The following is a 17,432-nucleotide window of genomic DNA, read 5'->3' as shown; positions in this document are numbered from 1 at the left end:
GAATTCATGACATTCAATAACACTTCATGAAATTGATACTAAAACTATGTGTTGTACTAGTAGACTATATTGTAAATCTCGTGTGTATATATTTCATCTAGACTGTGACTATAAATTAAGATTTTATAATAGTATTAAGTTTTTTGACTTTTCCATATTCTAGCTGTAAGCATGTATGAATACCATGGAATGTTAATAAATACAATACAATACAGCAGCGCGATTTGCTTAGAAGTAACTTCTTCACGTTGGATAAGAATATGTTCAACGTTAAAAGTAAACACAACCCATACTATTTCTATAGCATTCGTTTTGTTTCTTACATTACCTTCACTTTTATGTTTCCTTGTTCTAAGTTTTTAATTTAAATCATTTAACTAAATTTGTTTTCGTTCCTCTAACATTTGTAGCTTGACCTAGTCAGATAACATCTTCCACTTAGTAACGCATACAAAAGTAATTTCTTTAGCTTGAATGATTGAAATAACATCTTTCGCTTGGTAACATATGTAAAATGTGTTTTCTGTATCTTGAATTATTGAGATAACATCTTCCACTTTGTAACGTATGTAAAATGTCATTTCTGTAGTTTGTATTATTTAAATAACATCTTCTACTTGGTAACGTATGAAAAATGTTACTTCTGCAACTTGAATAATTATTGAGGTAACTTCTTCCACTTAATTTTGTATGTAAAATGTTACTTCTGTAGCTTGAATTATTGAGATAACGTCTTCCACTTTGTACCATATGTAAAATGTCATTTCTGTAGTTTGTATTATTTAAATAACATCTTCTACTTGGTAACGTATGAAAAATGTTACTTCTGCAACTTGAATAATTATTGAGATAACTTCTTCCACTTAATTTCGTATGTAAAATGTTACTTCTGTAGCTTGAATTATTGAGATAACATCTTCCACTTTGTAACGTATGTAAAATGTCATTTCTGTAGTTTGTATTATTTAAATAACATCTTCTACTTGGTAACGTATGAAAAATGTTACTTCTGCAACTTGAATAACTGAGATAACTTCTTCCACTTCATTTCGTATGTAAAATGTTACTTCTGTAGCTTGAATTATTGAGTTAACATCTTACACTTTGCAGCGTATGTAAAATGTTATTTCTGTAGCTTGAATTATTGAGATAATATCTTCCACTTGATTACGTATGTAAAATGTTATTTCTGTAGCTTGAATTATTGAGATAATATCTTCCACTTGATTACGTATGTAAAATGTTATTTCTGTAGCTTGAATTATTGAGATAATATCTTCCACTCGATTACGCATGTAGAATGTTATTTCTGTAGCTTGAATTATTGAGATAATATCTTCCACTTGATTACGTATGTAAAATGTTATTTCTGTAGCTTGAATTATTGAGATAATATCTTCCACTCGATTACGTATGTAGAATGTTATTTCTGTAGCTTGAATTATTGAGATAATATCTTCCACTTGATTACGTATGTAAAATGTTATTTCTGTAGCTTGAATTATTGAAATAACATCTTCTACTTAGTAACGTATGAAAAATATTACTTCTGCAGCTTGAATAATTGAGATAACTTCTTCCACTTCATTTCGTATATAAAATGTTACTTCCGTAGCTTGAATTATTGAGATAACATCTTCAACTTGGTAACGTATGTAAAAATGTTATTTCCGTAGCTTGAATTATTGAGATAACATCTTCCACTTGGTAACATATGTGAAATATTAGTTCTGTAGCTTGAATTACTGGGATAACATCTTCCATTTGGTAACATATGTAAATTTTACTTCTATAGCTTGAATTATTGAGATAACATATTCCACTTATTAACGCATATACGCTAAATATCAACTATTGATGTGATATTTTATACTTTATAATGTATCAAAATGTAATTTCTGTTGCTTGAACAATTGAGCTAACACCTTGCATTTTTAAATCAGAAACAGAAGTGTACTTCCAGAGACCTACTTTCATATATCCGTGAGATGGTTGTTTGTAAACTACAAATAAAAACTTATACAGTATACACTGTATATTTGTAGCAAACACGTTATTTGCTGTTACATAATTAGTTGTTGCAACTGACTTCATAACTAATTCATTTCATTAATGTTTTAAAAATGCACAATATGTATTTTTTGTGGTATGATGATTAACAAAGTAGTTTAGTTGGCGTAGTTAGTAATTAATATCCAGTTGGCCGTTGTGTGCTAACCTGAATCCCGTGTTGTGCAAAGGTTCTGATGTAACGTCCCCGTTAAAAAGGTAGAGCCATTAATTTTTTCTCTAAACCTTTGCATTTACCCCTCAGTCGTTTCCACTGTTGCAACTGGAAAACATATTTAAATAATGTGTTATAAGTCTACGGTATAAAACATTAGTAACAGTTGATTATATCACTTTCTTTTTGCTGGTAGGAAAATGCATTTAACATGAATGTAATTTACTAAAATCATTACTTTCTGTGTAACAGACCAACTCAAATACAACTTGTAAATACTGCATGTGAATTTATAAAGTACAGATATATGAGAAGTTATTATGCAGCGAAAATATTTATAGATATTTTAGTTGCAAGCAGTATATCAACAGTAATCTCACTAGAGGTTTTGATTTATCTAGAGGAAATCAAAACCCGAGTGGGATTTAATTGACTATTACACGATTAGAAGAAAGTATATACAGATTAGAAGTAACGAAGTATTCCAATACAATAAAATATTAATTGACTAACGAAAATACAACTGTCTTCAAATGTATTATTGACCATCTCAACATTACAAATATTACGCTAGGTGCATGCTAGATGGCTGTAGTGTGTTATGATTAGCTGTTTTCTTGTTATCAGTTGTGCCAACTATGGAATCTTCATTGAACTCCGTAGACGGTTACCAGTCAAGAAGGCTTTGTTGATTCAGTTTCATTTTTATTAAAACATTTGCATTCCAAACAATCTCTGATACGGGACTATCCATAATATCATATAGCAGAAGCTATAACAAACCTAACCTAAATAATATAAATAAGTGTTAGAAAAGTTTTAATTAGGGATGATGAAATAAACAAGAAACGTTTTAATTAACGATGATGAAATAAAAAATAAACATGAATAATTAAAAAAAAAACAATTATTGAAAGTACAATTTTCAAATTTGAATGTTTTAGTGGTTGGTGGTTCAGTTGATGTTATATTGGACGTGTGCGTAAAAGAAGTGGAACTCGTTGATGTACATGGTGTATTCCTCAACTTATTAAGGATTTCCGAATGGTGCTCTTCATTTATTTGTAAATAGGAATTCAGGGAAGATGCATAGCTATGACCAATGATCTTTATTAATTCTTGTTCTTGGATGTCAATATGAGTCATATTTGAAACTGCTGTGCATCGACTGAAGTGGTTTGTAATTTTCTGTTTTTTTTTTTTTTTTTTTTTTTTGACGTCCAGACCAGTGTAGTTTGAAATGTTGCAAATAAAGAAAAACTGCTAGGGTACTGATAAAAATGAACAAATGCTAGGGAAGCGATAAAATTAAACAAATGCTAGGGACGCGATAAAATCGTGCGATAAGCAGCCATGATTGGTTGAAAGACATCCTTTCTTACCGTTTTATTGGTCAAAAGTAGTGTGACGTAGTAAAAGTGTAATAGCCTTTGTAAAATAATGTGGCATAATTTTGTCGAATTTTTCCCATAAGTCGGTGCAGTCAGCTTTTTTGAAGTTTAAAAGGTCACATCATGCAGCCCTATTCAGAGATAATACAGAGTGATTCAATAGGGTTCTGAGAAATGCTAGGTGATGATAGCTACTGTATGGTTATTTGGAACAGAACATACAAATACATTTTTATTGCGGCATCCTTTCAGAGATATAATATTTTGAAGTGTAATTTGAAATACAGTGACATCATGATGCGATTTCTATTATATAGGGTTACTATTCTTAATTAATATTGTAATAGCATCATAATAACATTAAAATATCATTAAGTACGTTTGTGCGAGGTCGTGCGTATTTGCTTGTTTTCCGCACAGAACCAATACGCGGTAAGTGTGAAATACCACATTCAGTATTCCCAACGTAACACACATAACAATTTCCCTCTTCTTACCGCTCAAGCGCGACATTCATTTTACTGCTTTAGGCTTTTAACATATTATTTTTACAGACGTTTAACATAGTAATAATTATAAATTGGAAACTTACCACTGCAATTTCACCTAAATTGCAATGTTAATTATTGTTTTTAAATATTTGCAAAAATTAAGTAAAGTCTACTACTCCACGAAACTTATTGCATTGCTGATACAAGTAACATTAAGGAAGCCGTGAAAAAATCAACAAGATTCCAGATGCCGATGTTATCACTGCAATATGTTATATAAATAATATTGTTAAAATATTAAAATGAAAACCATGTATGGTGGGTCCCTATCACCACGGCATGGCGCGTCCTCAGGTTGCGGATAGAGGAGACGGCCTCCAGATATGGAGGGTAGCTGCGAATATATTGAATAAGCAGTCGTGGACAGCCGATAAGGGGTGGTCCTCCAGCTTGGGGGTTGGGCGAAGGGCTAACAACCCATCACCGTAAAAAACAGCTTGTTACGAATTCCTACAGTAAGCCTCGGAATAGGACTGATTCTCTGGCACGACCACAGCAAAGGAATAAGGTTTTGAGATTTGGCACTTGGAACGTAACTAGTCTTTATAGAACAGGAGGGGTAACATTAGTAGCAAAAGAACTAGCTAGATATAGAATAGACTTTGTGGGAGTACAAGAGGTTAGGTTAGATGGGAATGGCATATCACAAATAGGAGATTACTTGTTGTATTATGGGGAAGGAAACAATAATCACCAATTAGGAACAGGATTCTTTGTACATAAAAGAATAAACTCAGCAGTAAAAAAGGTCGAATTTATCAGTGACAGGTTATCGTATTTAGTACTTAAGGGTAGATGGTGCGACATCATAGTTATAAATGCTCACGCCCCTACAGAAGAGAAAGACGACTATATAAAGGATAGCTTCTATGAGGAATTGGAACATACTTTTGATCAGTTCCCTAGATATCATATGAAAATTTTATTGGGGGATTTCAACGCTAAAGTAGGACGGGAGGATATTTTTAGACCAACTATTGGAAAAGAGAGCCTACACGCAATTAGTAGTGACAATGGAGTTAGATTAGTCAACTTTGCCACATCGAAAAATTTAATTGTCAAAAGTACAACATTCCCCCATAAGGATATACATAAATATACTTGGACTTCTCCAGATGGATTGACACACAACCAAATAGATCACATCTTGATAGATAAACGGAGACATACTAGTATAGTAGATATTCGAACTTTCAGAGGTGCAGACTGTAATTCTGACCATTATTTGGTGATTGGAGAATTAAGAGAAAGATTATCAGTAGCCAAGCGAGTAGAGCAACAAGTTAATATTACTAAATTCAATATTTTGAAATTAAAGGACGAGGAAGCTAAGCAAAATTATCAGGTCGAAATTTCGAATAGGTTTGCCACTTTAGAAAGTTCCGACGAAGTTGAGAAAGAATTAGATGTTAATAGCGTGTGGGAAAATATCAGAGATAGTATCAAAATTGCAGCTGAGCAGAGCATAGGTTATTATGAAACTAAGAAAAAGAAACCGTGGTTTGATGAAGATTGTTGCATGGTAGTAGAAAGAAGGAAACAGGCAAAATTGAAATTCTTACAGGATCCAGTTGAGGAGAATAGAGATAATTATTTCAATGAAAGACGGGAAGCAAGTCGTACACTTAGGAATAAAAAGAGAGGTTACTTGAAGGAAAAACTGAATGAGGTAGAAACAAATAGTAAGAATAAAAACATTCGAGATTTATATAAGGGTATAAAGGAATTTAAGAACGGATATCAGTCAAGGGTAAACGTGATCAAGGATGAGAATGGTGACTTGCTTGCAGACTCTTCATCAATCCTAAACAGATGGAAAAACTATTTTGCGCAACTACTAAATGTACATAGGCCAAATAGAAATGATCGGGACGATATTGAAATACAAACTGCTGAGCCATTTATACCCGAACCCACGATTTCAGAAGTCGAAATTGCGATAGAAAATCTGAAAAAGTACAAGTCTCCAGGTATCGATCAAATTCCAGCAGAATTAATACAAGAGGGTGGAAGTGCATTATATAGCGAAATTTATAAACTTGTACTTGCTATTTGGGAAAAGGAAATTGTACCAGAACAATGGAAGGAGTCCATAATTGTACCTATTTTTAAAAAGGGGGACAAAACCAACTGTGGTAACTTTCGAGGAATATCACTTTTGTTGACGTCGTACAAAATTTTGTCCAATATTCTTTTGAGGAGATTAACTCCGTACGTAGATGAAATTATTGGGGATCATCAGTGCGGTTTTCGGCGTAATAGATCGACTATTGATCAGATTTTTTGTATTCGGCAGATAATGGAGAAAAAATGGGAGTATAAGGGTACAGTACATCAGTTATTCATAGATTTCAAAAAGGCATATGACTCGGTTAAGAGGGAAGTATTATATGATATTCTTATTGAATTTGGTATTCCCAAGAAACTAGTTCGATTAATTAAAATGTGTCTCAGTGAAACATACAGCAGAGTCCGTATAGGTCAGTTTCTATCTGATCCTTTTCCAATTCACTGCGGGCTAAAGCAGGGAGATGCACTATCACCTTTACTTTTTAACTTCGCTTTAGAATATGCCATTAGGAAAGTTCAGGATAACAGGCAGGGTTTGGAATTGAACGGGCTACATCAGCTTCTTGTCTATGCAGATGACGTGAATATGTTAGGAGAAAATACACAAACGGTTAGGGAAAACACGGAAATTTTACTTGAAGCAAGTAAAGCGATCGGTTTGGAAGTAAATCCCGAAAAGACAAAGTATATGATTATGTCTCGTGACGGGAATATTGTACGAAATGGAAATATAAATATTGGAGATTTATCCTTCGAAGAGGTGGAAAAATTCAAATATCTTGGAGCAACAGTAACAAATGTAAATGACACTCGGGAGGAAATTAAACGCAGAATAAATATGGGAAATGCGTGTTATTATTCGGTTGAGAAGCTCTTATCATCCAGTCTGCTGTCCAAAAATCTGAAAGTTAGAATTTATAAAACAGTTATATTACCGGTTCTTCTATATGGCTGTGAAACTTGGACTCTCACTCTGAGAGAGGAACATAGGTTAAGGGTGTTTGAGAATAAGGTGCTTAGGAAAATATTTGGGGCTAAGCGGGATGAAGTTACAGGAGAATGGAGAAAGTTACACAACACAGAACTGCACTCATTGTATTCTTCACCTGACATAATTAGGAACTTGAAATCCAGACGTTTGAGATGGGCAGGGCATGTAGCACGTATGGGGGAATCCAGAAATGCATATAGAGTGTTAGTTGGGAGACCGGAGGGAAAAAGACCTTTAGGGAGGCCGAGACGTAGATGGGAGGATAATATTAAAATGGATTTGAGGGAGGTGGGGAATGATGATAGAGACTGGCTTAATCTTGCACAGGATAGGGACCGATGGCGGGCTTATGTGAGGGCGGCAATGAACCTTCGGGTTCCTTAAAAGCCATTTGTAAGTATTAAAATGAAAAATAAATCATTACATAACCTGACCGTTTGTTTTAAGTTCGCATTTATAGACTGGGAGGGGGAAGACAGACGTATATCACGGCCTGCTGGAGTATAGTAAATACAGAAAACATTTTATAGCAACAATGTTGAAGAAAGATGTTTTGGTGTTCCGAAGTTGCCGTCATTAAACAGAAACCTAGATGGAGATTTCATTGTAACTAATTAGAAATTCGTCTTTCAGGTATGTAATAAACGATCTTCGCACAAAATAATGTACGATACACGAGCGGTATGTTTGTTTTCATGTTCTCGGAAACTAAAAAAGCTCAACTACGTTTCGCTTTTTCAATCTTTTCCTCGACCATGAAAACGTCAACATACCGCTCTTGTAACGTATATTACTATTGTAATGTTAGCTAGAAAACACCTGTTAGTACCAACAGTATTACAACAATACTAGTGGCTTGTGCAGCAAATGCTGCAAACTAAGTTCATTAGACGTTCAAATAAAATTTTTTCGATTTCTTTTCAATGAAGAATACCACAAATTTTCAAAGTTATTTGGTTCCATAAGAATGAAACATACTCCCTATGAATGTTTTTTTTTATGTTAATACTTTTTCTTGAACCTATCCACCTTCAGTTTTTGAGTTTCAACGCGAAAACGGAAGTAACAATGTCAGGATGACTAATGGGTTTTTCATGTGGGAGTAAAACAATAGCTATTTCAGGTCATTGTGGATTCTAGGTGAAAGTTAAAAAAGTCAGGTTTGCTATGCTTTGTAACAATAGACATAGCATCTTCGTATAGCTGCTGTAGATCTATGGAGAACTTGAAATGTAGAGGGTAAAATCATTTTATCAACAGTAATCTCACTAGAGGTTTTGATTTATCTAGAGAAAATCAAAACTCGAGTGGGATTTAATTGACTATTACACGATTAGAAGAAATTATATATAGATTAGAAGTAACAAAGTACTCTAATACAATAAAATATTAATTGGCTTATGAAAATACAACTGTCTTCAAATGTATCAACTATCGAACCTGACAATGTCATATCCAGGCCTTGTACACTGGTTTCTGACAAATAAGTATTATTATTATTATTATTATTATTATTATTATTATTATTATTATTGTACCATCTCAACATTACGCTAGATGGCAGTAGTGTTTTATGATTATGTTTTCTTGTTACCGGTATCAGTTGTGCCAACTATGGAATCATCATTGAACTCTGTGGATTGTTACTAGTCAAGAAGGCATTGTTGATTCAGTTTCATTTTTATTAAAATGCAACATTCCACTTCAATTATCCGAATCCCAGTAATCAACGTCACTTGACAGATGATTTTCAATAAATCTTAATATTAAACAATCTCTGATACGTGACTATCCATAATATCATATAGCAGAATCTATAACATAACCGAACTAATATACTGTACACAAGTGTTAGAAAAGTTTTAATTAACGACGATGACATAAAAAATAAACATGAATAATTTTAAAAGGAATAATTATTGAAAGTACAATTTTCAAATTTGAATGTGGTTGGTGGTTCAATTGATGTTATATTGGACGTGTGCGTAATAGAAGTGAACTCGTTGATTTAGGCCTACATGGTGTATTCAACTTATTCAGGATTTCCGTATGGTGCTCTTCATTTATTTGTAAATCGAATTTCAGAAGATGCATAGGTATGATCAGTGATTTTTATTAATTCTTGTTCTTGAATGCCAATGCAAGTCATATTTGAAACCGCTGTGCATCGACTGGAGTGGTTTGTAGTTTTATATATATTTTTGACTTCCAGACCAGCGCAGTTTCGAATGTTGGCAAACAAAGAAACAAATGCTAGGGACGCGATAAAATTAAACAAATGCTAGGGACGCGATAAAATTGTGCGATAAGCAGCCATGATTGGTTGAAATACGTCCTTTCGTACCGTTTTATTGGTCAAAAGTAGTATGACGTAGTAAGAGTGTAATAGTCCTGCTAAGACATCTTGCTGAGGATGGGGATACCTCATACGTATGAATATGTGATAGATCTTGCTGAAATGATCGGGAGACTACACAATTTTGTAGGCTTCTTATTTTATCAGTAAGTAATATACGTATTTTGGCCTTTCCTTAGTAACTGTAATTTTGGCGCTCTCTCGAGCCAATACTGAAAAGAATGACGCATATAAATATCTACGCCACATCGCCATTAAGTATGTAAAAAGACCCAACACCACTTGATTAATAACTATAAAAATATTTGATTTTAATAACATAATTATTATCTTACGTAAGTTTTGTACTTTTATGTATAAATAATAGCCGCCACTCAGTAAATTATAGAAATGAAGATCTAATTTAATATATTCTCTATATCCACGTATAGCCTATAACCGCAAAACATTTCACTTTCATTTCATCAATATATCATTAACATGTATAATTAATGAAAATTAGTCACATCATGGCATTAACTATAATAAAATTTCATTTCTAATGGTAATAACGTCGTCAAACCACCTCAAGTTTGCAGATTTTAATATCCAATACATAGCTGTACTCAGAAAATTACACTCCGCAGAATCAGACGTGTAAATTATTTTTTAGCAAGTCTTGAATTTTTAATAACCAATTGAACTCTAAATATGTCAGCAATCCTGCAGGTCATGGCCTTCGTGTAATCCCTATTGTTTATTGTAGTGTGTGTTTTGTTTTATTCTGAAATGAAATTAGTTCTCAAAACTGACGAAAGATGGATTTTGGAAAATAGGAAAATAATGTAGGAAACTTGACATTTCACTGTAAACTGCTATTTTTCTTAAATACGTTGGGTTCCAAGCTTCAAAATGAGGGGTCATTTATTAAAATCCGTACAGCCGTTTTCCCGTAATTTCCACTACCAGTTCAAATTATATATATATATATTATATATATATATATCGTACTGCTGAGCCTTACATTTGTCTACAAGGTCTGTTCAAAGCTGGGGTCTTCTATGTGGAAATAAAAGTTCCAGCCATTTCGCTGACTTTACGCCTGCTATATGTTTATTGATGGGAACTTTTAAATGACCACATGGCAATTCCTGTCACGACACTTTAATTCTGTGCGTGCTTATCTGTGCCATACTAACTGCCCAATCCATCATTCCTTGTCCGCAGGTTGTTAGACCTTCTTGTTGTTAGAGCCTATTATTGGCTTTATGTCCATCCACTACTGTATGAAATGCATTACATTCAATTTCTCTCCCATTTTCCTTCGTGTGAATAGGTGATTCATGGTTTATCTATTTACTTATTTATTTGTTAATTTTTGTTCCTTTTCTCGGTTATATTTTCTTCATCTATTGATATTCATTTATTACTTAAATTATTTTTTAATTTGTTTAATTGTTTACGTACTTATTAATCATTATGTAGTGCTTTTATTCTGGATCTTTATGGTCACCCTCATTGAGGGCATATTATTTTGTTAAATATGTATATATTGTTAATTTTGTCCCATTCTTTCGGTCATTTTTTGTTCATTTATTGGCCTAGTTATAGGCTATGTTCAATTATTTTTAATGTGCTTATTTGCTTATTATTTAAATATATATATATATATATATATATATATATATATATATATATATATATATGCTTTATTCAGATTCCTTCAAGTGGAGGCTACCTACAATAAAAAGCGTACATAAAATTGTTGTATTTATTAACTTATTTATTATTGATTTTCTTAATTTTATTCTTTTTTCGGTCATTTTTTGTTCATTTATTGGTTGAATTATTTTTAATTTTTTTAATTATTTATGTATTTATTTATTTACTTACTTATTGCTTCATTTTTGCACCTTTTTTCGGTAATTTTTGTTCATTTATTGATTCACTTATTTGTTCAATAATTTTTTCATTTGTTTATTTATTTTATTATTTATGAACTTATTTATTATTTATTTATTTACTTATTGATTCATTTTTTGTACCTTTTTCGGTCAATTTTTGTTCAGTAATTGCTTGACTTATTTGTTCAATTATTTCTTAATTGTTTAATTATTGATAAAATTATTTATTTATTTATTTGTTCATTTTTCGTTCTTTTCTCGGCCATTTTATGTTCATTTATTTGCCCATTTATTTGTTCAGTTATTTTTAATTTGTTTATTGGTTTATTATTTAAAAATATATTTTATTCAGATTCCCCCAAATGGAGGCTACGTACAAGACAAAGCGTACCATAAAATTGTTGATATTTATTTGCTTATTTATTATTGATTTGCTTAATTTTATTATTTTTTCGGTCATTTTTCGTCCATTTATTGGTTGAAATATTTTTAAATTGTTTATTTATTTATTTATTTACTTATTTATTTATTTATTTTATTTATTTATTTATTTATTTATTTATTTATTTATTTATTTATTTCTGTACCTTTTCGGGTCAATTTTTGTTAATTTATTGATTCACTTATTTGTTCAATTGTTTTTTCATTTGTTTATTTATTTATTTATTATTTATTTATTTATTTATTATTTATTTATTTATTTATTTATTTCTGTACCTTTTCGGGTCAATTTTCGTTCATTTATTGATTCACTTATTTCTTCAATTGTTTTTTCACTTGTTTATCTGTTTATTTATTTATTTATTTATTTATTTATTTATTTATTTATTTATTTATTTATTTATTTCTGTACCTTTTCGGGTCAATTTTTGTTCATTTATTGATTCACTTATTTCTTCAATTGTTTTTTCACTTGTTTATCTGTTTATTTATTTATTTATTTATTTATTTATTTATTTATTCATTCATTCATTTCTGTACCTTTTCAAGTCAATTTTTGTTCATTTATTGATTCTCTTATTTGTTCAATTATTTTTTCATTTGTTTATCTGTTTAATTATTTATTTATTTATTTATTTATTTATTTATTTATTTATTTATTTATTTATTTATTTATTTATTTATTTATTTATTTTTCTACCTTTTCGGGTCAATTTTTGTTAATTTAGTAGTTCACTTATTTGTTCAATTATTTTTCCATTTGTTTATCTGTATAATTATTTATTTATTTATTTATTCATTTCTGTACCTTTTCCAGTCAATTTTTGTTCATTTATTGATTCTCTTATTTGTTCAATTATTTTTTCATTTGTTTATCTGTTTAATTATTTATTTATTTATTTATTCATTCATTCATTCATTCATTCATTCATTCATTCATTCATTCATTCATTCATTCATTCATTCATTCATTCATTCATTCATTCATTCATTTATTTCTGTACCTTTTCAAGTCAATTTTTGTTCATTTATTGATTCATTTATTTCTTCAATTGTTTTTTCACTTGTTTATCTGTTTAGTTATTTATTTATTTATTTATTTGTTTATTTATTCATTCATTCATTTCTGTACCTTTTCAAGTCAATTTTTGTTCATTTATTGGTTCACTTATTTGTTGAATTATTTTTCATTTGTTTATCTGTTTAATTATTTATTTATTTATTCATTCATTTTTGTTCCTTTTCTCGTCCATTTTATGTTCACTTATTGGTTCATTTATTTGTTTATTGATGTATTTATTTACTTATTCGTTTATTTATTCGTTCAAGTTTGTTTGTTTTTTCTGTCATTTTTTGTTCAGTTATTGGTTCATTTATTTGCTCAATTTATTGTTTTTTCATTTATTTATTTATTTATATGTTATTTATTTCTTCGGTCATTGTTATCTTTTACCCACAATGCTTATGTAAACTACAAGCATCATGAAATTTATCAGAAGAAATCCTTTCTTATATTTTTCCTTATGAAATAAACTATAGCATCACATTTACCAGAAGAATTGTGATCTGATATTTTTATTGTGGAATTTCGCCACAACTGTCGTCACTATTATCACCAACCTCACCCTCAATAATAACACTTCTGCAACTTCCACAATTTCTAAGAAGAGAAATAAGACGATCTCATTCAAGATTGGGAATCTTCCTCGAAATCTAGTGTCAACCACTAGAGATCTACTGTATTGCGTGTAAGCTTTCTGGAACTCATTCAGTCGATTGTCACTTGTTCGAAGTATCTGGTCCTCGAGCGTTTAATAGAAGCAGACTCTGAAACAAGATCAACTTCTCTGAGACACTCGCTGACGCCCGGGGCGCACAATGATCAAACTCCGACGCTGTTGTTGTGTACTGGTTCATGGCTATGTTCGACGTTGGCCTGCACATCGATTGACGATTCCTCGCCCTTTCCAGGGTTCAAACGCAAAACGCAACACTGTAGAACATGGGTACAGGTGGTCCGGATATCGAAGCCATCACCGGCTGTGGCATTTTTAGAAAGTAAATTCTATATAAACTCTCTCTGAATTCCGCAAAGCTCCCTGAAAAGGCTATTTCAACATTGTTCACTGTGGAATATTTTGAAGTATTTTTAAGTTGGTCATTTAACAACGCTGTATCAACTACTAGGTTATTAAAATATGTCTTCATAAACCTAATTGATTTTCCATCTCAAAATTTGCTTTTAGACTTTAATGCACTTAACGTAAGACAAATTTATTATATTGTATTAATAAAATTCATACATAAAAATCGAAATAATTTTGAATTGTATTCTCATAGTTATGAAACAAAAGGTATGAATTCTTTAAGACTGTTTGAACCGAAATGCAACACTGTTGCAGTATTTAATCATAGTAGTAATTTAGGCCCAAGAATATATAACAAATTTATATTTAAATATCCTAATCTTGTTAATTCTAATAGTTCTAGTATTAAATTAAAAAGTTATGTATGGATTTTATAAAAATTGAAAAATTGTAAATTTAAATTTATATACTATAATTGCACAGTAGACATAAGACAAATTGTATTGTATAATTATTAATTTCAAATCAGGAATCCGCCCCTGAGCACGAGTTCTACTCTTTCAGGGACGAGCTAAAGATTTTCTGTATATATTATATTTTATGTTACAATTATTAGCAAAATAATAAATAAATAAATAAATTTAGCGTCGATGAGATTGGTGATAGCGAGATGGTATTTGGCAAGATGAGGCCGAGGATTCGCCATAGATTACCTAAGATTCACCTTACGGTTGAGGAAAACCTCGGAAAAAACCCAACCAGATAATCAGCCCAAGCGGGAATCGAACCCGCGCCCGAGCGCAACATCAGACGCGCAGGCAAGCGCCTTAACCGACTGAGCCACGCCGATGGCTTTCATCATCATCATCATCATCCTTCACGAATTAGGCCTCTGTAGACCTGTTTCGGCCCCATCTAGCAGTCTTCTTAAAGGTCTTCCTGGTCGACGATGTCCTCTAGGTTTATATTGCATCATAATTTTTGGGATTCTTGAATTTTGCATTCTTCTTACATGATCTAGCCAATTGAATTTGTATCTGCTGATTTTTTCTTCTACTGACTCTACTTCTAATTGTTCTAAAATTTCTTCATTTCTTTTTCGGTCTAAAAGAGTATATCCTGCTGTCCTCCTGAAAAATTTCATTTCCGTTGCTTTGATTCTGTTCATGTCTTTTTTCTTTAATGTCCAAATCTCGCTTCCGTATAGAAGGGTGGGTAATGCTAGTGTATTATATATTTTTATTCTTGTAGATTTTTGTACTAATTTAGCTTTTAATGTATTGTTTATTATTCCTAGAATTTGTGTAAATTTGGTAATTTTCTTGTTCACATCTTTTTCATTTTGATAAGATATTTCACAACCCAGATAATTGAAATTTTGCACTTGTTCGAGGCATTGGTTATTGTGTATTATCTTACTTCTCACTGGGTCTTGTCCTAAAAATGCCATTACTTTTGATTTTTGTGCTGAAATTTCCATCCCAAAATCTTTTAATATTTTATTTAATGTATACAATCCTCTTTGTAAATTATCCTCTGAATTGGAAATTATGACTTGATCATCGGCATAGAGTAAGGTATTTAATGTTAGAGCACTGGTTATTTTGATTCCTGATGTGTAGATTTGGTTCCATTTTAAAATAATTTCATTTATATAAATATTAAATAAAATTGGTGATAGTGGACAACCTTGTTGAACTCCATTATTAACTAATTTTCTTTCGGATATACAGTTATTTATTTTGACACTTATTTTGCTGTCTGTGTAGATTTCTATTATATTTTGTAATAGCAAATTTGGAATATTTTTATCTTGTAATATGTCGAATAAAAGGTCTCTTCTGACTTTATCAAAAGCTTTCACAAAATCAATAAAAGCTATATGGGTTTCTAAATTAAATTCTCTTCTTTTTTCTAACAATAGTTTGATACTAAATAATGGATCTACACATGATCTGCCTTTTCTAAAGCCATTTTGACACTCTAGAAGGAAAGTTTCAGCATGTTTTTTTTAATTTTTCATTTAAAATCCTACTAAATATAACATGTGTTGAGGATACTAATCCCTCTATTAAATGTGAATAGTCATCCTCATCATCATCATCATCATCATCATGAACATTTGTAAAAGAAACTGTCGCCTGTAGTTAATGAAGTAAAGTGATTTTTTTTGTTGCATTCAAGGACGGTTTGCTTGTGGCCGATACTGCATTGCTAATTTCGAAAGTCTATATCTGCTCAACGTCTACTTGGAGGATTTAGTGAAGGACTGTTTTCAGAACATGGGAGGAGTGATAGTAGGAGGAAGAAGAATAAAGTGAATAAGATTTCCTGATGATATAGTGTTGTTAGCAGAAGAGGAGACGATACTAATGGATTTTTTTTATTTTAGTAGGTTATTTTACGACACTTTATCAACAACTTAGGTTATTTAGCGTCTGAATGAGATGAAGGTGATAATGCCGGTGAAATGAGTCCGGGGTCCAACACCGAAAGTTCCCCAGCATTTGCTCACATTGGGTTGAGTTAAAACCCCGGAAAAAACCTCAACCAGTTAACTTGCCCCGACCGGGAGTCGAACCCGGGCCACGTGGTTTCGCGGGTAGAAGCGCTAACCGTTACTTCACAGGTGTGGACACTAATGGAAAGCTACTAGAGCTAAATGACAGCTGTGAACAGTATAGGATGAAGATAAATGCAAACAAGACGAAGACCAAGGTTATCGGAAGAAAAGTAAAGAAAGTAAACGTGTGAATTCTAAATGGGGCAGTAGAGCAAGTGGACAGCTTCAAATACTCGGTGTGTACTATAAGCAGTAACATGAGCTGCTGCCAGGAAGTCAAAAGGAGGATAGCAATGGCAAAGGAAGTTTTTTAATAAAAAAAGGAGCATCTTCTGCGGACTTTTGGAAAATTTATGGATTTGTTGTTTTCAATTTCTAATGTGTAGTGTAGCTTTGGGTGTATTTTGTTTATGTGTTGATGTAGGTTTTGGATCTGTCTTTTGTTTCCTTTGTATAGTATTAGTATGTCATCTACGTATCTGTGCCAATATATGATGTTGTCTGCGTGTTTGTTGTTGTCTTTGTTTAGTATGTATGTCTGTTCTATGTGGTGTAAGAATATTTCTGCTAGCATGTTGGAAATGGGTGATCCCATGGGTAGGCCTTCGGTTTGAGTGTAATATCTGTTACTGTATACTGTATGAAGTAGTTTTGTTTTGCGATGATGTCTGTGGTGTGGATGATTTCTATAATGTGATTTCTATAGTAAAGTTGTGTATTCAATATGTTTATATTTTTGTCAATGTTGCATCTTTTATCTTTATTTTTCTTAAAAAAAATGGTACGAAATTATTATTTCAGATTCTATGTCTGAGGGAAAACCCTATTGAGGTTAGATGTATCAAAATTTATAGTATCTTTTACGGTTTGTGGTG

This window comes from Periplaneta americana, chromosome 9, assembly GCF_040183065.1.
Source record: "Periplaneta americana isolate PAMFEO1 chromosome 9, P.americana_PAMFEO1_priV1, whole genome shotgun sequence".
Taxonomy (NCBI): Eukaryota; Metazoa; Arthropoda; class Insecta; order Blattodea; family Blattidae; genus Periplaneta; species Periplaneta americana.
The sequence above is the reverse complement of the archived record's forward strand: the minus strand, read 5'-3'. Positions refer to the sequence as shown.